The sequence below is a fragment of the Argiope bruennichi genome, chromosome 10, assembly GCF_947563725.1.
Source record: "Argiope bruennichi chromosome 10, qqArgBrue1.1, whole genome shotgun sequence".
Lineage (NCBI taxonomy): Eukaryota > Metazoa > Arthropoda > Arachnida > Araneae > Araneidae > Argiope > Argiope bruennichi.
In genome coordinates this window covers 22,105,978-22,125,591 of record NC_079160.1, presented here as the reverse complement: position 1 = coordinate 22,125,591, position 19,614 = coordinate 22,105,978, and the positions used below count along the sequence as shown (strand labels likewise).

At 35.2% G+C, this 19,614-nt stretch overlaps 23 non-coding genes across 23 annotated transcripts; all 23 read left to right on the top strand.

The window, feature by feature from the left end:
• The first annotated feature begins 13 nt into the window (after nucleotides 1-13).
• On the top strand, nucleotides 14-97 carry Trnal-uaa (transfer RNA leucine (anticodon UAA)). The gene has a single exon. It is a non-coding gene; the product is annotated as a tRNA-Leu (tRNA).
• Nucleotides 98-399: 302 nt separating this feature from the next.
• Nucleotides 400-483, top strand: Trnal-uaa (transfer RNA leucine (anticodon UAA)). The gene has a single exon. It is a non-coding gene; the product is annotated as a tRNA-Leu (tRNA).
• A 658-nt stretch (nucleotides 484-1,141) lies between these two features.
• Nucleotides 1,142-1,225, top strand: Trnal-uaa (transfer RNA leucine (anticodon UAA)). Its single transcript has one exon. It is a non-coding gene; the product is annotated as a tRNA-Leu (tRNA).
• A 302-nt stretch (nucleotides 1,226-1,527) lies between these two features.
• Nucleotides 1,528-1,611, top strand: Trnal-uaa (transfer RNA leucine (anticodon UAA)). The gene has a single exon. It is a non-coding gene; the product is annotated as a tRNA-Leu (tRNA).
• Nucleotides 1,612-2,269: 658 nt separating this feature from the next.
• On the top strand, nucleotides 2,270-2,353 carry Trnal-uaa (transfer RNA leucine (anticodon UAA)). The gene has a single exon. It is a non-coding gene; the product is annotated as a tRNA-Leu (tRNA).
• Nucleotides 2,354-2,655: 302 nt separating this feature from the next.
• On the top strand, nucleotides 2,656-2,739 carry Trnal-uaa (transfer RNA leucine (anticodon UAA)). The gene has a single exon. It is a non-coding gene; the product is annotated as a tRNA-Leu (tRNA).
• Nucleotides 2,740-4,157: 1,418 nt separating this feature from the next.
• On the top strand, nucleotides 4,158-4,241 carry Trnal-uaa (transfer RNA leucine (anticodon UAA)). Its single transcript has one exon. It is a non-coding gene; the product is annotated as a tRNA-Leu (tRNA).
• Nucleotides 4,242-4,523: 282 nt separating this feature from the next.
• Trnal-uaa (transfer RNA leucine (anticodon UAA)) lies at nucleotides 4,524-4,607 on the top strand. Its single transcript has one exon. It is a non-coding gene; the product is annotated as a tRNA-Leu (tRNA).
• A 1,032-nt stretch (nucleotides 4,608-5,639) lies between these two features.
• Nucleotides 5,640-5,723, top strand: Trnal-uaa (transfer RNA leucine (anticodon UAA)). The gene has a single exon. It is a non-coding gene; the product is annotated as a tRNA-Leu (tRNA).
• A 658-nt stretch (nucleotides 5,724-6,381) lies between these two features.
• Nucleotides 6,382-6,465, top strand: Trnal-uaa (transfer RNA leucine (anticodon UAA)). The gene has a single exon. It is a non-coding gene; the product is annotated as a tRNA-Leu (tRNA).
• Nucleotides 6,466-6,767: 302 nt separating this feature from the next.
• Trnal-uaa (transfer RNA leucine (anticodon UAA)) lies at nucleotides 6,768-6,851 on the top strand. Its single transcript has one exon. It is a non-coding gene; the product is annotated as a tRNA-Leu (tRNA).
• A 658-nt stretch (nucleotides 6,852-7,509) lies between these two features.
• Trnal-uaa (transfer RNA leucine (anticodon UAA)) lies at nucleotides 7,510-7,593 on the top strand. Its single transcript has one exon. It is a non-coding gene; the product is annotated as a tRNA-Leu (tRNA).
• Nucleotides 7,594-9,011: 1,418 nt separating this feature from the next.
• On the top strand, nucleotides 9,012-9,095 carry Trnal-uaa (transfer RNA leucine (anticodon UAA)). Its single transcript has one exon. It is a non-coding gene; the product is annotated as a tRNA-Leu (tRNA).
• A 282-nt stretch (nucleotides 9,096-9,377) lies between these two features.
• Nucleotides 9,378-9,461, top strand: Trnal-uaa (transfer RNA leucine (anticodon UAA)). Its single transcript has one exon. It is a non-coding gene; the product is annotated as a tRNA-Leu (tRNA).
• Nucleotides 9,462-10,493: 1,032 nt separating this feature from the next.
• On the top strand, nucleotides 10,494-10,577 carry Trnal-uaa (transfer RNA leucine (anticodon UAA)). Its single transcript has one exon. It is a non-coding gene; the product is annotated as a tRNA-Leu (tRNA).
• Nucleotides 10,578-10,859: 282 nt separating this feature from the next.
• Trnal-uaa (transfer RNA leucine (anticodon UAA)) lies at nucleotides 10,860-10,943 on the top strand. The gene has a single exon. It is a non-coding gene; the product is annotated as a tRNA-Leu (tRNA).
• A 2,878-nt stretch (nucleotides 10,944-13,821) lies between these two features.
• Nucleotides 13,822-13,905, top strand: Trnal-uaa (transfer RNA leucine (anticodon UAA)). The gene has a single exon. It is a non-coding gene; the product is annotated as a tRNA-Leu (tRNA).
• Nucleotides 13,906-14,553: 648 nt separating this feature from the next.
• On the top strand, nucleotides 14,554-14,637 carry Trnal-uaa (transfer RNA leucine (anticodon UAA)). Its single transcript has one exon. It is a non-coding gene; the product is annotated as a tRNA-Leu (tRNA).
• Nucleotides 14,638-16,379: 1,742 nt separating this feature from the next.
• Nucleotides 16,380-16,463, top strand: Trnal-uaa (transfer RNA leucine (anticodon UAA)). The gene has a single exon. It is a non-coding gene; the product is annotated as a tRNA-Leu (tRNA).
• A 648-nt stretch (nucleotides 16,464-17,111) lies between these two features.
• On the top strand, nucleotides 17,112-17,195 carry Trnal-uaa (transfer RNA leucine (anticodon UAA)). Its single transcript has one exon. It is a non-coding gene; the product is annotated as a tRNA-Leu (tRNA).
• A 1,012-nt stretch (nucleotides 17,196-18,207) lies between these two features.
• On the top strand, nucleotides 18,208-18,291 carry Trnal-uaa (transfer RNA leucine (anticodon UAA)). Its single transcript has one exon. It is a non-coding gene; the product is annotated as a tRNA-Leu (tRNA).
• A 282-nt stretch (nucleotides 18,292-18,573) lies between these two features.
• On the top strand, nucleotides 18,574-18,657 carry Trnal-uaa (transfer RNA leucine (anticodon UAA)). The gene has a single exon. It is a non-coding gene; the product is annotated as a tRNA-Leu (tRNA).
• Nucleotides 18,658-19,305: 648 nt separating this feature from the next.
• On the top strand, nucleotides 19,306-19,389 carry Trnal-uaa (transfer RNA leucine (anticodon UAA)). The gene has a single exon. It is a non-coding gene; the product is annotated as a tRNA-Leu (tRNA).
• The last annotated feature ends 225 nt before the right edge of the window (nucleotides 19,390-19,614 follow it).

Here is a 19,614-nt window from a genome sequence, read left to right as displayed (position 1 = left end):
CCGATAAAGCGTCGTCAGAATGGCCGAGCGGTCTAAGACGCCAGATTTAAGCTCTGGTTCTCGAAAGAGAGCGTGGGTTCGAATCCCACTTCTGACAGCACCGTTTCTGAACTTCTTAAAGATTGAAAAAAATGAGAGGAACCTATTTCAGACAGAGTTATCCCATCATATTTTTAAGAGTATTTAATATATGAGGGTTTTATTCAAGTAAAGAATAATTATTCTTTTCATAATACGTTCTACGGAGATAGGGAGAACAAGTTTTGAATGAATCGAAAAAATTAGTTCCTGCTGCAATATTCAAGATATGTTCATTTATCGCAGGTACATATGGTTTGTCTTTTTACTCTATTCATTGCTGAAAATTTATGGAATCGATAGCATGGCTGATAAAGCGTCGTCAGAATGGCCGAGCGGTCAAAGGCGCCAGATTTAAGCTCTGGTTCTCGAAAGAGAGCGTGGGTTCAAACACCACTTCTGACAACAGATTGTCTGATTTTTTTAAAGATTGACAAAAAAGAGAGGAAACCATTTCAGACAGAGTTATCTCATCATATTTTTAAGAGTATTAAATTTATGAGGGTTTTATTCAAGTAAAGAATAATTATTCTTTTCATAATACGTTCGACGGAGAAAAAATTAGTTCATGCTGCAATATTCGAGATATGTTCATTTATCGCATGTACATATGGTTTGTCTTTTTACTCTATTCATAGATGAAAATTTATCGAATCGATAACATGGCTGATAAAGCGTCGTCAGAATGGCCGAGCGGTCTAAGACGCCAGATTTAAGCTCTGGTTCTCGAAAGAGAGCGTGGGTACGAAACCCACTTATGACAGCGCCGTTTCTGAACTTCTTAAAGATAGGAAAAGGAGAGGAAACTATTTCAGACAGAGTTATCTCATCATATTTTTAAGAGTATTTAATATATGAGGGTTTTATTCAAGTAAAGAATAATTATTCTTTTCATAATACGTTCTACGGAGATAGGGAGAACAAGTTTTGAATAAATCGAAAAAATTAGTTCCTGCTGCAATATTCAAGATATGTTCATTTATCGCAGGTACATATGGTTTGTCTTTTTACTCTATTCATAGATGAAAATTTATCGAATCGATAGCATGGCTGATAAAGCGTCGTCAGAATGGCCGAGCGGTCTAAGGCGCCAGATTTAAGCTCTGGTTCTCGAAAGAGAGCGTGGGTTCGAACCCCACTTCTGACAGCGCCGTTTCTGAACTTCTTAAAGATTGAAAAAAATTTGAGGAAACTATTTCAGACAGAGTTATCTCATCATATTTTTAAGAGTATTTAATATATGAGGGTTTTATTCAAGTAAAGAATAAATATTCTTTTCATAATACGTTCTACGGAGATAGGGAGAACAAGTTTTGAATAAATCGAAAAAATTAGTTCCTGCTGCAATATTCAAGATATGTTCATTTATCGCAGGTACATATGGTTTGTCTTTTTACTCTATTCATTGCTGAAAATTTATGGAATCGATAGCATGGCTGATAAAGCGTCGTCAGAATGGCCGAGCGGTCAAAGGCGCCAGATTTAAGCTCTGGTTCTCGAAAGAGAGCGTGGGTTCAAACACCACTTCTGACAACAGATTGTCTGATTTTTTTAAAGATTGACAAAAAAGAGAGGAAACCATTTCAGACAGAGTTATCTCATCATATTTTTAAGAGTATTAAATTTATGAGGGTTTTATTCAAGTAAAGAATAATTATTCTTTTCATAATACGTTCGACGGAGAAAAAATTAGTTCATGCTGCAATATTCGAGATATGTTCATTTATCGCATGTACATATGGTTTGTCTTTTTACTCTATTCATAGATGAAAATTTATCGAATCGATAACATGGCTGATAAAGCGTCGTCAGAATGGCCGAGCGGTCTAAGACGCCAGATTTAAGCTCTGGTTCTCGAAAGAGAGCGTGGGTACGAAACCCACTTATGACAGCGCCGTTTCTGAACTTCTTAAAGATAGGAAAAGGAGAGGAAACTATTTCAGACAGAGTTATCTCATCATATTTTTAAGAGTATTTAATATATGAGGGTTTTATTCAAGTAAAGAATAATTATTCTTTTCATAATACGTTCTACGGAGATAGGGAGAACAAGTTTTGAATAAATCGAAAAAATTAGTTCCTGCTGCAATATTCAAGATATGTTCATTTATCGCAGGTACATATGGTTTGTCTTTTTACTCTATTCATAGATGAAAATTTATCGAATCGATAGCATGGCTGATAAAGCGTCGTCAGAATGGCCGAGCGGTCTAAGGCGCCAGATTTAAGCTCTGGTTCTCGAAAGAGAGCGTGGGTTCGAACCCCACTTCTGACAGCGCCGTTTCTGAACTTCTTAAAGATTGAAAAAAATTTGAGGAAACTATTTCAGACAGAGTTATCTCATCATATTTTTAAGAGTATTTAATATATGAGGGTTTTATTCAAGTAAAGAATAATTATTCTTTTCATAATACGTTCTACGGAGATAGGGAGAACAAGTTTTGAATAAATCGAAAAAATTAGTTCCTGCTGCAATATTCAAGATATGTTCATTTATCGCAGGTACATATGGTTTGTCTTTTTACTTTATTCATTGCTGAAAATTTATCGAATCGATAGCATGGCTTATAAAGCGTCGTCAGAATGGCCGAGCGGTCTAAGGCGCCAGATTTAAGCTCTGGTTCTCGAAAGAGAGCGTGGGTTCGAACCCCACTTCTGACAGCACCTTTTCTGAACTTTTTAAAGATTGACAAAAACGAGAGGAAACTATTTCAGACAGAGTTATCTCATCATATTTTTAAGAGTATTTAATATATGAGGGTTTTATTCAAGTAAAGAATAATTATTCTTTTCATAATACGTTCTACGGAGATAGGGAGAACAAGTTTTGAATAAATCGAAAAAATTAGTTCCTGCTGCAATATTCAAGATATGTTAATTTATCGCAGGTACATATGGTTTGTCTTTTTACTCTATTCCTAGATGAAAATTTATCGAATCGATAGCATGGCTTATAAAGTGTCGTCAGTATGGCTGAGTGGTCTAAGGCGCCAGACTTAAGCTGTGGTTCTCGAAAGAGAGCGCGGGTTCGAACCCGACTTCTGAAAAAGGTTGTCTGAAATTTTTAAAGATTGACGAAAACGAGAGGAAACTATTTCAGACAGAGTTATCTCATCATATTTTTAAGAATATTTAATTTATGAGGGTTTTATTCAAGTAAAGAATAATTATTCTTTTCATAATACGTTCGACGGAGATAGGGATAAAAAATTAGTTCATGCTGCAATATTCGAGATATGTTCATTTATCGCAGGTATATATGGTTTGTCTTTTTACTCTATTCATAGATGAAAATTTATCGAATCGATAGCAAGGCTGTTAAATCGTCGTCAGAATGGCCGTGCGGTCTAAAGCGCCAGATTTAAGCTCTGGTTCTCGAAAGAGAGCGTGGGTTCGAACACCACTTCTGACAGCACCGTTTCTGAACTTTTTAAAGATTGACAAAAACGAGAGGAAACTATTTCAGACAGAGTTATCTCATCATATTTTTAAGAGTATTTAATATATGAGGGTTTTATTCAAGTAAAGAATAATTATTCTTTTCATAATACGTTCTACGGAGATAGGGAGAACAAGTTTTGAATAAATCGAAAAAATTAGTTCCTGCTGCAATATTCAAGATATGTTAATTTATCGCAGGTACATATGCTTTGTCTTTTTACTCTATTCCTAGATGAAAATTTATCGAATCGATAGCATGGCTTATAAAGTGTCGTCAGTATGGCTGAGCGGTCTAAGGCGCAACACTTAAGCTGTGGTTCTCGAAAGAGAGCGCGGGTTCGAACCCGACTTCTGAAAAAGGTTGTCTGAACTTTTTAAAGATTGACAAAAACGAGAGGAAACTATTTCAGACAGAGTTATCTCATCATATTTTTAAGAATATTTAATTTATGAGGGTTTTATTCAAGTAAAGAATAATTATTCTTTTCATAATACGTTCGACGGAGATAGGGAGAAAAAATTAGTTCATGCTGCAATATTCGAGATATGTTCATTTATCGCAGGTACATATGGTTTGTCTTTTTACTCTATTCATTGCTGAAAATTTATCGAATCGATAGCATGGCTGTTAAAGCGCCGTCAGAGTGGCCGAGCGGTCTAAGGCGCCAGATTTAAGCTCTGGTTCTCGAACGAGAGCGTGGGTTCGAACCCCACTTATGACAACAGGTTGTCTTAACATTTTAAAGATTGACAAAAACGAGATTAAACTATTTCAGACAGAGTTATCTCATCATATTTTTAAGAATATTTAATTTATGAATGTTTTATTCAAGTAAAGAATAATTATTCTTTTCATAATACGTTCGACGGAGATAGGGAGAAAAAATTAGTTCATGCTGCAATATTCGAGATATGTTCATTTATCGCAGGTACATATGGTTTGTCTTTTTATTCTATTCATTGTTGAAAATTTATCGAATCGATAGCATGGCTGATAAAGCAGCGTCAGAATGGCCGAGCGGTCTAAGGCGCCAGATTTAAGCTCTGGTTCTCGAATGAGAGCGTAGGTTCGAACCCCACTTCTGACAACAGGTTGTCTTAACATTTTAAAGATTGACAAAAACGAGATTAAACTATTTCAGACAGAGTTATCTCATCATATTTTTAAGAGTATTTAATTTATGAGGGTTTTATTCAAGTAAAGAATAATTATTCTTTTCATAATACGTTCGACGGAGATAGGGATAAAAAATTAGTTCATGCTGCAATATTCGAGATATGTTCATTTATCGCAGGTATATATGGTTTGTCTTTTTACTCTATTCATAGATGAAAATTTATCGAATCGATAGCATGGCTGTTAAAGCGTCGTCAGAATGGCCGTGCGGTCTAAAGCGCCAGATTTAAGCTCTGGTTCTCGAAAGAGAGCGTGGGTTCGAACACCACTTCTGACAGCACCGTTTCTGAACTTTTTAAAGATTGACAAAAACGAGAGGAAACTATTTCAGACAGAGTTATCTCATCATATTTTTAAGAGTATTTAATATATGAGGGTTTTATTCAAGTAAAGAATAATTATTCTTTTCATAATACGTTCTACGGAGATAGGGAGAACAAGTTTTGAATAAATCGAAAAAATTAGTTCCTGCTGCAATATTCAAGATATGTTAATTTATCGCAGGTACATATGGTTTGTCTTTTTACTCTATTCCTAGATGAAAATTTATCGAATCGATAGCATGGCTTATAAAGTGTCGTCAGTATGGCTGAGTGGTCTAAGGCGCCAGACTTAAGCTGTGGTTCTCGAAAGAGAGCGCGGGTTCGAACCCGACTTCTGAAAAAGGTTGTCTGAAATTTTTAAAGATTGACAAAAACGAGAGGAAACTATTTCAGACAGAGTTATCTCATCATATTTTATAAATATTTAATTTATGAGTGTTTTATTCAAGTAAAGAATAATTATTCTTTTCATAATACGTTCGACGGAGATAGGGAGAAAAAATTAGTTCATGCTGCAATATTCGAGATATGTTCATTTATCGCAGGTACATATGGTTTGTCTTTTTACTCTATTCATTGCTGAAAATTTATCGAATCGATAGCATGGCTGTTAAAGCGCCGTCAGAGTGGCCGAGGGGTCTAAGGCGCCAGATTTAAGCTCTGGTTCTCGAACGAGAGCGTGGGTTCGAACCCCACTTATGACAACAGGTTGTCTTAACATTTTAAAGATTGACAAAAACGAGATTAAACTATTTCAGACAGAGTTATCTCATCATATTTTTAAGAGTATTAAATTTATGAGGGTTTTATTCAAGTAAAAAATAATTATTCTTTTCATAATACGTTCGACGGAGAAAAAATTAGTTCATGCTGCAATATTCGAGATATGTTCATTTATCGCATGTACATATGGTTTGTCTTTTTACTCTATTCATAGATGAAAATTTATCGAATCGATAACATGGCTGATAAAGCGTCGTCAGAATGGCCGAGCGGTCTAAGACGCCAGATTTAAGCTCTGGTTCTCGAAAGAGAGCGTGGGTACGAAACCCACTTATGACAGCGCCGTTTCTGAACTTCTTAAAGATAGGAAAAGGAGAGGAAACTATTTCAGACAGAGTTATCTCATCATATTTTTAAGAGTATTTAATATATGAGGGTTTTATTCAAGTAAAGAATAATTATTCTTTTCATAATACGTTCTACGGAGATAGGGAGAACAAGTTTTGAATAAATCGAAAAAATTAGTTCCTGCTGCAATATTCAAGATATGTTCATTTATCGCAGGTACATATGGTTTGTCTTTTTACTCTATTCATAGATGAAAATTTATCGAATCGATAGCATGGCTGATAAAGCGTCGTCAGAATGGCCGAGCGGTCTAAGGCGCCAGATTTAAGCTCTGGTTCTCGAAAGAGAGCGTGGGTTCGAACCCCACTTCTGACAGCGCCGTTTCTGAACTTCTTAAAGATTGAAAAAAATTTGAGGAAACTATTTCAGACAGAGTTATCTCATCATATTTTTAAGAGTATTTAATATATGAGGGTTTTATTCAAGTAAAGAATAAATATTCTTTTCATAATACGTTCTACGGAGATAGGGAGAACAAGTTTTGAATAAATCGAAAAAATTAGTTCCTGCTGCAATATTCAAGATATGTTCATTTATCGCAGGTACATATGGTTTGTCTTTTTACTCTATTCATTGCTGAAAATTTATGGAATCGATAGCATGGCTGATAAAGCGTCGTCAGAATGGCCGAGCGGTCAAAGGCGCCAGATTTAAGCTCTGGTTCTCGAAAGAGAGCGTGGGTTCAAACACCACTTCTGACAACAGATTGTCTGATTTTTTTAAAGATTGACAAAAAAGAGAGGAAACCATTTCAGACAGAGTTATCTCATCATATTTTTAAGAGTATTAAATTTATGAGGGTTTTATTCAAGTAAAGAATAATTATTCTTTTCATAATACGTTCGACGGAGAAAAAATTAGTTCATGCTGCAATATTCGAGATATGTTCATTTATCGCATGTACATATGGTTTGTCTTTTTACTCTATTCATAGATGAAAATTTATCGAATCGATAACATGGCTGATAAAGCGTCGTCAGAATGGCCGAGCGGTCTAAGACGCCAGATTTAAGCTCTGGTTCTCGAAAGAGAGCGTGGGTACGAAACCCACTTATGACAGCGCCGTTTCTGAACTTCTTAAAGATAGGAAAAGGAGAGGAAACTATTTCAGACAGAGTTATCTCATCATATTTTTAAGAGTATTTAATATATGAGGGTTTTATTCAAGTAAAGAATAATTATTCTTTTCATAATACGTTCTACGGAGATAGGGAGAACAAGTTTTGAATAAATCGAAAAAATTAGTTCCTGCTGCAATATTCAAGATATGTTCATTTATCGCAGGTACATATGGTTTGTCTTTTTACTCTATTCATAGATGAAAATTTATCGAATCGATAGCATGGCTGATAAAGCGTCGTCAGAATGGCCGAGCGGTCTAAGGCGCCAGATTTAAGCTCTGGTTCTCGAAAGAGAGCGTGGGTTCGAACCCCACTTCTGACAGCGCCGTTTCTGAACTTCTTAAAGATTGAAAAAAATTTGAGGAAACTATTTCAGACAGAGTTATCTCATCATATTTTTAAGAGTATTTAATATATGAGGGTTTTATTCAAGTAAAGAATAATTATTCTTTTCATAATACGTTCTACGGAGATAGGGAGAACAAGTTTTGAATAAATCGAAAAAATTAGTTCCTGCTGCAATATTCAAGATATGTTCATTTATCGCAGGTACATATGGTTTGTCTTTTTACTTTATTCCTAGATGAAAATTTATCGAATCGATAGCATGGCTTATAAAGTGTCGTCAGTATGGCTGAGTGGTTTAAGGCGCCAGACTTAAGCTGTGGTTCTCGAAAGAGAGCGCGGGTTCGAACCCGACTTCTGAAAAAGGTTGTCTGAAATTTTTAAAGATTGACGAAAACGAGAGGAAACTATTTCAGACAGAGTTATCTCATCATATTTTTAAGAATATTTAATTTATGAGGGTTTTATTCAAGTAAAGAATAATTATTCTTTTCATAATACGTTCGACGGAGATAGGGATAAAAAATTAGTTCATGCTGCAATATTCGAGATATGTTCATTTATCGCAGGTATATATGGTTTGTCTTTTTACTCTATTCATAGATGAAAATTTATCGAATCGATAGCAAAGCTGTTAAATCGTCGTCAGAATGGCCGTGCGGTCTAAAGCGCCAGATTTAAGCTCTGGTTCTCGAAAGAGAGCGTGGGTTCGAACACCACTTCTGACAGCACCGTTTCTGAACTTTTTAAAGATTGACAAAAACGAGAGGAAACTATTTCAGACAGAGTTATCTCATCATATTTTTAAGAGTATTTAATATATGAGGGTTTTATTCAAGTAAAGAATAATTATTCTTTTCATAATACGTTCTACGGAGATAGGGAGAACAAGTTTTGAATAAATCGAAAAAATTAGTTCCTGCTGCAATATTCAAGATATGTTAATTTATCGCAGGTACATATGGTTTGTCTTTTTACTCTATTCCTAGATGAAAATTTATCGAATCGATAGCATGGCTTATAAAGTGTCGTCAGTATGGCTGAGCGGTCTAAGGCGCCAGACTTAAGCTGTGGTTCTCGAAAGAGAGCGCGGGTTCGAACCCGACTTCTGAAAAAGGTTGTCTGAACTTTTTAAAGATTGACAAAAACGAGAGGAAACTATTTCAGACAGAGTTATCTCATCATATTTTTAAGAATATTTAATTTATGAGGGTTTTATTCAAGTAAAGAATAATTATTCTTTTCATAATACGTTCGACGGAGATAGGGAGAAAAAATTAGTTCATGCTGCAATATTCGAGATATGTTCATTTATCGCAGGTACATATGGTTTGTCTTTTTACTCTATTCATTGCTGAAAATTTATCGAATCGATAGCATGGCTGTTAAAGCGCCGTCAGAGTGGCCGAGCGGTCTAAGGCGCCAGATTTAAGCTCTGGTTCTCGAACGAGAGCGTGGGTTCGAACCCCACTTATGACAACAGGTTGTCTTAACATTTTAAAGATTGACAAAAACGAGATTAAACTATTTCAGACAGAGTTATCTCATCATATTTTTAAGAATATTTAATTTATGAATGTTTTATTCAAGTAAAGAATAATTATTCTTTTCATAATACGTTCGACGGAGATAGGGAGAAAAAATTAGTTCATGCTGCAATATTCGAGATATGTTCATTTATCGCAGGTACATATGGTTTGTTTTTTTATTCTATTCATTGTTGAAAATTTATCGAATCGATAGCATGGCTGATAAAGCAGCGTCAGAATGGCCGAGCGGTCTAAGGCGCCAGATTTAAGCTCTGGTTCTCGAATGAGAGCGTAGGTTCGAACCCCACTTCTGACAACAGGTTGTCTTAACATTTTAAAGATTGACAAAAACGAGATTAAACTATTTCAGACAGAGTTATCTCATCATATTTTTAAGAGTATTTAATTTATGAGGGTTTTATTCAAGTAAAGAATAATTATTCTTTTCATAATACGTTCGACGGAGATAGGGATAAAAAATTAGTTCATGCTGCAATATTCGAGATATGTTCATTTATCGCAGGTATATATGGTTTGTCTTTTTACTCTATTCATAGATGAAAATTTATCGAATCGATAGCATGGCTGTTAAAGCGTCGTCAGAATGGCCGTGCGGTCTAAAGCGCCAGATTTAAGCTCTGGTTCTCGAAAGAGAGCGTGGGTTCGAACACCACTTCTGACAGCACCGTTTCTGAACTTTTTAAAGATTGACAAAAACGAGAGGAAACTATTTCAGACAGAGTTATCTCATCATATTTTTAAGAGTATTTAATATATGAGGGTTTTATTCAAGTAAAGAATAATTATTCTTTTCATAATACGTTCTACGGAGATAGGGAGAACAAGTTTTGAATAAATCGAAAAAATTAGTTCCTGCTGCAATATTCAAGATATGTTAATTTATCGCAGGTACATATGGTTTGTCTTTTTACTCTATTCCTAGATGAAAATTTATCGAATCGATAGCATGGCTTATAAAGTGTCGTCAGTATGGCTGAGTGGTCTAAGGCGCCAGACTTAAGCTGTGGTTCTCGAAAGAGAGCGCGGGTTCGAACCCGACTTCTGAAAAAGGTTGTCTGAAATTTTTAAAGATTGACAAAAACGAGAGGAAACTATTTCAGACAGAGTTATCTCATCATATTTTATAAATATTTAATTTATGAGTGTTTTATTCAAGTAAAGAATAATTATTCTTTTCATAATACGTTCGACTGAGATAGGGAGAAAAAATTAGTTCATGCTGGAATATTCGAGATATGTTCATTTATCGCAGGTACATATGGTTTGTCTTTTTACTCTATTCATTGCTGAAAATTTATCGAATCGATAGCATGGCTGTTAAAGCGCCGTCAGAGTGGCCGAGGGGTCTAAGGCGCCAGATTTAAGCTCTGGTTCTCGAACGAGAGCGTGGGTTCGAACCCCACTTATGACAACAGGTTGTCTTAACATTTTAAAGATTGACAAAAACGAGATTAAACTATTTCAGACAGAGTTATCTCATCATATTTTTAAGAATATTTAATTTATGAATGTTTTATTCAAGTAAAGAATAATTATTCTTTTCATAATACGTTCGACGGAGATAGGGAGAAAAAATTAGTTCATGCTGCAATATTCGAGATATGTTCATTTATCGCAGGTACATATGGTTTGTCTTTTTATTCTATTCATTGTTGAAAATTTATCGAATCGATAGCATGGCTGATAAAGCAGCGTCAGAATGGCCGAGCGGTCTAAGGCGCCAGATTTAAGCTCTGGTTCTCGAATGAGAGCGTAGGTTCGAACCCCACTTCTGACAACAGGTTGTCTTAACATTTTAAAGATTGACAAAAACGAGATTAAACTATTTCAGACAGAGTTATCTCATCATATTTTTAAGAGTATTTAATTTATGAGGGTTTTATTCAAGTAAAGAATAATTATTCTTTTCATAATACGTTCGACCGAGATAGGGAGAAAAAATTAGTTCATGCTGCAATATTCGAGATATGTTCATTTATCGCAGGTACATATGGTTTGTCTTTTTACTCTATTCATTGCTGAAAATTTATCGAATCGATAGCATGGCTTATAAAGTGTCGTCAGTATGGCTGAGCGGTCTAAGGCGCCAGACTTAAGCTGTGGTTCTCGAAAGAGAGCGTGGGTTCGAACCTGACTTCTGAAAACAGGTTGTCTGAACTTTTTAAAAATTGACAAAAACGAGAGGAAACTATTTCGGACAGAGTTATCTCATCATATTTTTAAGAATATTTAATTTATGAGGGTTTTATTCAAGTAAAGAATAATTATTCTTTTCATAATACGTTCGACGGAGATAGGTAGAAAAAATTAGTTCATGCTGCAATATTAGAGATATGTTAATTTATCGCAGGTACATATGGTTTGTCTTTTTACTCTATTAATTGCTGAAAAATTATCGAATCGATAGCATGTCTGTTAAAGCGTCGTCAGAATGGCCGAGCGGTCTAAGTCGCCAGATTTAAGTTCTGGTTCTCGAAAGAGAGCGTCGATTCGAACCCCACTTCTGACAACAGGTTGTCTGAACTTTTTAAAGATTGACAAAAACGAGAGGAAACTATTTCAGACAGAGTTATCTCATCATATTTTTAAGAATATTTAATTTATGAGGGTTTTATTCAAGTAAAGAATAATTATTCTTTTCATAATACGTTCGACGGAGATAGGGATAAAAAATTAGTTCATGCTGCAATATTCGAGATATGTTCATTTATCGCAGGTATATATGGTTTGTCTTTTTACTCTATTCATAGAGTAAAATTTATCGAATCGATAGCATGGCTGTTAAAGCGTCGTCAGAATGGCCGTGCGGTCTAAAGCGCCAGATTTAAGCTCTGGTTCTCGAAAGAGAGCGTGGGTTCGAACACCACTTCTGACAGCACCGTTTCTGAACTTTTTAAAGATTGACAAAAACGAGAGGAAACTATTTCAGACAGAGTTATCTCATCATATTTTTAAGAGTATTTAATATATGAGGGTTTTATTCAAGTATAGAATAATTATTCTTTTCATAATACGTTCTACGGAGATAGGGAGAACAAGTTTTGAAAAAATCGAAAAAATTAGTTCCTGCTGCAATATTCAAGATATGTTAATTTATCGCAGGTACATATGGTTTGTCTTTTTACTCTATTCCTAGATGAAAATTTATCGAATCGATAGCATGGCTTATAAAGTGTCGTCAGTATGGCTGAGCGGTCTAAGGCGCCAGACTTAAGCTGTGGTTCTCGAAAGAGAGCGCGGGTTCGAACCCGACTTCTGAAAAAGGTTGTCTGAACTTTTTAAAGATTGACAAAAACGAGAGGAAACTATTTCAGACAGAGTTATCTCATCATATTTTTAAGAGTATTTAATTTATGAGGGTTTTATTCAAGTAAAGAATAATTATTCTTTTCATAATACGTTCGACGAGATAGGGAGAAAAAATTAGTTCATGCTGTAGTATTCGAGATATGTTCATTTATCGCAGGTACATATGGTTTGTCTTTTTACTCTATTAATATATGAAAATTTATCGAATTGATAGCATGGCTAATAAAACGTCATCAGAATGGCCGAGCGGTCTAAGGCGCCGGATTTAAGCTCTGGTTCTCGAAAGAGAGCGTCGGTTCGAACCCCACTTCTGACAACAGGTTGACTGAACTTTTTAAAGATTGACAAAAACTAGAGGAAACTATTTCAGACAAAATATCTCATCATATTTTTAAAAGTATTTAATTTATGAGGGTTTTATTCAAGTAAAGAATAATTATTCTTTTAATAATACATTCGACGGAGATAGGGAAAAAAATTAGTTCATGCTGCAATATTCGAGATATGTTCATTTACGCAGGTATATATGGTTTGTCTTTTTACTCTATTCATAGATGAAAATTTATCGAATCGATAGCATGGCTGTTAAAGCGTCGTCAGAATGGCCGTGCGGTCTAAAGCGCCAGATTTAAGCTCTGGTTCTCGAAAGAGAGCGTGGGTTCGAACACCACTTCTGACAGCACCGTTTCTGAACTTTTTAAAGATTGACAAAAACGAGAGGAAACTATTTCAGACAGAGTTATCTCATCATATTTTTAAGAGTATTTAATATATGAGGGTTTTATTCAAGTAAAGAATAATTATTCTTTTCATAATACGTTCTACGGAGATAGGGAGAACAAGTTTTGAATAAATCGAAAAAAGTAGTTCCTGCTGCAATATTCAAGATATGTTAATTTATCGCAGGTACATATGGTTTGTCTTTTTACTCTATTCCTAGATGAAAATTTATCGAATCGATAGCATGGCTTATAAAGTGTCGTCAGTATGGCTGAGCGGTCTAAGGCGCAACACTTAAGCTGTGGTTCTCGAAAGAGAGCGCGTGTTCGAACCCGACTTCTGAAAAAGGTTGTCTGAACTTTTTAAAGATTGACAAAAACGAGAGGAAACTATTTCAGACAGAGTTATCTCATCATATTTTTAAGAATATTTAATTTATGAGGGTTTTATTCAAGTAAAGAATAATTATTCTTTTCATAATACGTTCGACGGAGATAGGGAGAAAAAATTAGTTCATGCTGCAATATTCGAGATATGTTCATTTATCGCAGGTACATATGGTTTGTCTTTTTACTCTATTCATTGCTGAAAATTTATCGAATCGATAGCATGGCTGTTAAAGCGCCGTCAGAGTGGCCGAGCGGTCTAAGGCGCCAGATTTAAGCTCTGGTTCTCGAACGAGAGCGTGGGTTCGAACCCCACTTCTGACAACAGGTTGTCTTAACATTTTAAAAATTGACAAAAACGAGATTAAACTATTTCAGACAGAGTTATCTCATCATATTTTTAAGAGTATTTAATTTATGAATGTTTTATTCAAGTAAAGAATAATTATTCTTTTCATAATACGTTCGACGGAGATAGGGAGAAAAAATTAGTTCATGCTGCAATATTCGAGATATGTTCATTTATCACAGGTACATATGGTTTGTCTTTTTACTCTATTCATTGCTGAAAATTTATCGAATCGATAGCATGGCTTATAAAGTGTCGTCAGTATGGCTGAGCGGTCTAAGGCGCCAGACTTAAGCTGTGGTTCTCAAAAGAGAGCGTGGGTTCGAACCCGACTTCTGAAAACAGGTTGTCTGAACTTTTTAAAGATTGACAAAAACGAGAGGAAACTATTTCGGACAGAGTTATCTCATCATATTTTTAAGAATATTTAATTTATGAGGGTTTTATTCAAGTAAAGAATAATTATTCTTTTCATAATACGTTCGACGGAGATAGGGAGAAAAAATTAGTTCATGCTGCAATATTCGAGATATGTTCATTTATCGCAGGTACATATGGTTTGTCTTTTTACTCTATTCATTGCTGAAAATTTATCGAATCGATAGCATGGCTGGTAAAACGTCGTCGGAATGGCCGAGAGGTCTAAGGCGCCAGATTTAAGCTCTGGTTCTCGAAAGAGAGCGTGGGTTCGAACCCCACTTCTGACAGCACCGTTTCTGAACTCTTTAAAGATTGACAAAAACGAGAGGAAACTATTTCAGACAGAGTTATCTCATCATATTTTTAAGAGTATTTAAATTATGAGGGTTTTATTCAAGTAAAGAATAATTATTCTTTTCATAATACGTTCGACGGAGATAGGGAGAAAAAATTAGTTCATGCTGTAGTATTCGAGATATGTTCATTTATCGCTGGTACATATGGTTTGTCTTTTTACTCTATTAATAGATGAAAATTTATCGAATTGATAGCATGGCTAATAAAACGTCATCAGAATGGCCGAGCGGTCTAAGGCGCCGGATTTAAGCTCTGGTTCTCGAAAGAGAGCGTCGGTTCGAACCCCACTTCTGACAACAGAATGTCTGAACTTTTTAAAGATTGACAAAAACGAGAGGAAACTATTTCAGACAAAATATCTCATCATATTTTTAAAAGTATTTAATTTATGAGGGTTTTATTCAAGTAAAGAATAATTATTCTTTTAATAATACGTTCCACGGAGATAGGGATAAAAAATTAGTTCATGCTGCAATATTCGAGATATGTTCATTTATCGCAGGTATATATGGTTTGTCTTTTTACTCTATTCCTAGATGAAAATTTATCGAATCGATAGCATGGCTTATAAAGTGTCGTCAGTATGGCTGAGCGGTCTAAGGCGCAACACTTAAGCTGTGGTTCTCGAAAGAGAGCGCGGGTTCGAACCCGACTTCTGAAAAAGGTTGTCTGAACTTTTTAAAGATTGACAAAAACGAGAGGAAACTATTTCAGACAGAGTTATCTCATCATATTTTTAAGAGTATTTAAATTATGAGGGTTTTATTCAAGTAAAGAATAATTATTCTTTTCATAATACGTTCGACGGAGATAGGGAGAAAAAATTAGTTCATGCTGTAGTATTCGAGATATGTTCATTTATCGCAGGTACATATGGTTTGTCTTTTTACTCTATTAATAGATGAAAATTTATCGAATTGATAGCATGGCTAATAAAACGTCATCAGAATGGCCGAGCGGTCTAAGGCGCCGGATTTAAGCTCTGGTTCTCGAAAGAGAGCGTCGGTTCGAACCCCACTTCTGACAACAGAATGTCTGAACTTTTTAAAGATTGACAAAAACGAGAGGAAACTATTTCAGACAAAATATCTCATCATATTTTTAAAAGTATTTAATTTATGAGGGTTTTATTCAAGTAAAGAATAATTATTCTTTTAATAATACGTTCGACGGAGATAGGGATAAAAAATTAGTTCATGCTGCAATATTCGAGATATGTTCATTTATCGCAGGTATATATGGTTTGTCTTTTTACTCTATTCCTAGATGAAAATTTATCGAATCGATAGCATGGCTTATAAAGTGTCGTCAGTATGGCTGAGCGGTCTAAGGCGCAACACTTAAGCTGTGGTTCTCGAAAGAGAGCGCGGGTTCGAACCCGACTTCTGAAAAAGGTTGTCTGAACTTTTTAAAGATTGACAAAAACGAGAGGAAACTATTTCAGACAGAGTTATCTCATCATATTTTTAAGAATATTTAATTTATGAGGGTTTTATTCAAGTAAAGAATAATTATTCTTTTCATAATACGTTCGACGGAGATAGGGAGAAAAAATTAGTTCATGCTGCAATATTCGAGATATGTTCATTTATCGCAGGTACATATGGTTTGTCTTTTTACTCTATTCATTGCTGAAAATTTATCGAATCGATAGCATGGCTGTTAAAGCGCCGTCAGAGTGGCCGAGCGGTCTAAGGCGCCAGATTTAAGCTCTGGTTCTCGAACGAGAGCGTGGGTTCGAACCCCACTTCTGACAAGAGGTTGTCTTAACATTTTAAAGATTGACAAAAACGAGATTAAACTATTTCAGACAGAGTTATCTCATCATATTTTTAAGAGTATTTAATTTATGAATGTTTTATTCAAGTAAAGAATAATTATTCTTTTCATAATACGTTCGACGGAGATAGGGAGAAAAAATTAGTTCATGCTGCAATATTCGAGATATGTTCATTTATCGCAGGTACATATGGTTTGTCTTTTTACTCTATTCATTGCTGAAAATTTATCGAATCGATAGCATGGCTTCTAAAGTGTCGTCAGTATGGCTGAGCGGTCTAAGGCGCCAGACTTAAGCTGTGGTTCTCGAAAGAGAGCGTGGGTTCGAACCCGACTTCTGAAAACAGGTTGTCTGAACTTTTTAAAGATTGACAAAAACGAGAGGAAACTATTTCGGACAGAGTTATCTCATCATATTTTTAAGAATATTTAATTTATGAGGGTTTTATTCAAATAAAGAATAATTATTCTTTTCATAATACGTTCGACGGAGATAGGGAGAAAAAATTAGTTCATGCTGCAATATTCGAGATATGTTCATTTATCGCAGGTACATATGGTTTGTCTTTTTACTCTATTCATTGCTGAAAATTTATCGAATCGATAGCATGGCTGGTAAAACGTCGTCGGAATGGCCGAGAGGTCTAAGGCGCCAGATTTAAGCTCTGGTTCTCGAAAGAGAGCGTGGGTTCGAACCCCACTTCTGACAGCACCGTTTCTGAACTTTTTAAAGATTGACAAAAACGAGAGGAAACTATTTCAGACAGAGTTATCTCATCATATTTTTAAGAGTATTTACATTATGAGGGTTTTATTCAAGTAAAGAATAATTATTCTTTTCATAATACGTTCGACGGAGATAGGGAGAAAAAATTAGTTTATGCTGTAGTATTCGAGATATGTTCATTTATCGCAGGTACATATGGTTTGTCTTTTTACTCTATTAATAGATGAAAATTTATCGAATTGATAGCATGGCTAATAAAACGTCATCAGAATGGCCGAGCGGTCTAAGGCGCCGGATTTAAGCTCTGGTTCTCGAAAGAGAGCGGCGGTTCGAACCCCGCTTCTGACAACAGAATGTCTGAACTTTTTAAAGATTGACAAAAACGAGAGGAAACTATTTCAGACAAAATATCTCATCATATTTTTAAAAGTATTTAATTTATGAGGGTTTTATTCAAGTAAAGAATAATTATTCTTTTAATAATACGTTCGACGGAGATAGGGATAAAAAATTAGTTCATGCTGCAATATTCGAGATATGTTCATTTATCGCAGGTATATATGGTTTGTCTTTTTACTCTATTCCTAGATGAAAATTTATCGAATCGATAGCATGGCTTATAAAGTGTCGTCAGTATGGCTGAGCGGTCTAAGGCGCAACACTTAAGCTGTGGTTCTCGAAAGAGAGCGCGGGTTCGAACCCGACTTCTGAAAAAGGTTGTCTGAACTTTTTAAAGATTGACAAAAACGAGAGGAAACTATTTCAGACAGAGTTATCTCATCATATTTTTAAGAATATTTAATTTATGAGGGTTTTATTCAAGTAAAGAATAATTATTCTTTTCATAATACGTTCGACGGAGATAGGGAGAAAAAATTAGTTCATGCTGCAATATTCGAGATATGTTCATTTATCGCAGGTACATATGGTTTGTCTTTTTACTCTATTCATTGCTGAAAATTTATCGAATCGATAGCATGGCTGTTAAAGCGCCATCAGAGTGGCCGAGCGGTCTAAGGCGCCAGATTTAAGCTCTGGTTCTCGAACGAGAGCGTGGGTTCGAACCCCACTTCTGACAAGAGGTTGTCTTAACATTTTAAAGATTGACAAAAACGAGATTAAACTATTTCAGACAGAGTTATCTCATCATATTTTTAAGAGTATTTAATTTATGAATGTTTTATTCAAGTAAAGAATAATTATTCTTTTCATAATACGTTCGACGGAGATAGGGAGAAAAAATTAGTTCATGCTGCAATATTCGAGATATGTTCATTTATCGCAGGTACATATGGTTTGTCTTTTTACTCTATTCATTGCTGAAAATTTATCGAATCGATAGCATGGCTGTTAAAGCGCCGTCAGAGTGGCCGAGCGGTCTAAGGCGCCAGATTTAAGCTGTGGTTCTCGAAAGAGAGCGTGGGTTCGAACCCCACTTCTGACAACAGGTTGTCTTAACATTTTAAAGATTGACAAAAACGAGATTAAACTATTTCAGACAGAGTTATCTCATCATATTTTTAAGAGTATTTAATTTATGAATGTTTTATTCAAGTAAAGAATAATTATTCTTTTCATAATACGTTCGACGGAGATAGGGAGAAAAAATTAGTTCATGCTGCAATATTCGAGATATGTTCATTTATCGCAGGTACATATGGTTTGTCTTTTTACTCTATTCATTGCTGAAAATTTATCGAATCGATAGCATGGCTTATAAAGTGTCGTCAGTATGGCTGAGCGGTCTAAGGCGCCAGACTTAAGCTGTGGTTCTCAAAAGAGAGCGTGGGTTCGAACCCGACTTCTGAAAACAGGTTGTCTGAACTTTTTAAAGATTGACAAAAACGAGAGGAAACTATTTCGGACAGAGTTATCTCATCATATTTTTAAGAATATTTAATTTATGAGGGTTTTATTCAAATAAAGAATAATTATTCTTTTCATAATACGTTCGACGGAGATAGGGAGAAAAAATTAGTTCATGCTGCAATATTCGAGATATGTTCATTTATCGCAGGTACATATGGTTTGTCTTTTTACTCTATTCATTGCTGAAAATTTATCGAATCGATAGCATGGATGGTAAAACGTCGTCGGAATGGCCGAGAGGTCTAAGGCGCCAGATTTAAGCTCTGGTTCTCGAAAGAGAGCGTGGGTTCGAACCCCACTTCTGACAGCACCGTTTCTGAACTCTTTAAAGATTGACAAAAACGAGAGGAAACTATTTCAGACAGAGTTATCTCATCATATTTTTAAGAGTATTTAAATTATGAGGGTTTTATTCAAGTAAAGAATAATTATTCTTTTCATAATACGTTCGACGGAGATAGGGAGAAAAAATTAGTTCATGCTGTAGTATTCGAGATATGTTCATTTATCGCAGGTACATATGGTTTGTCTT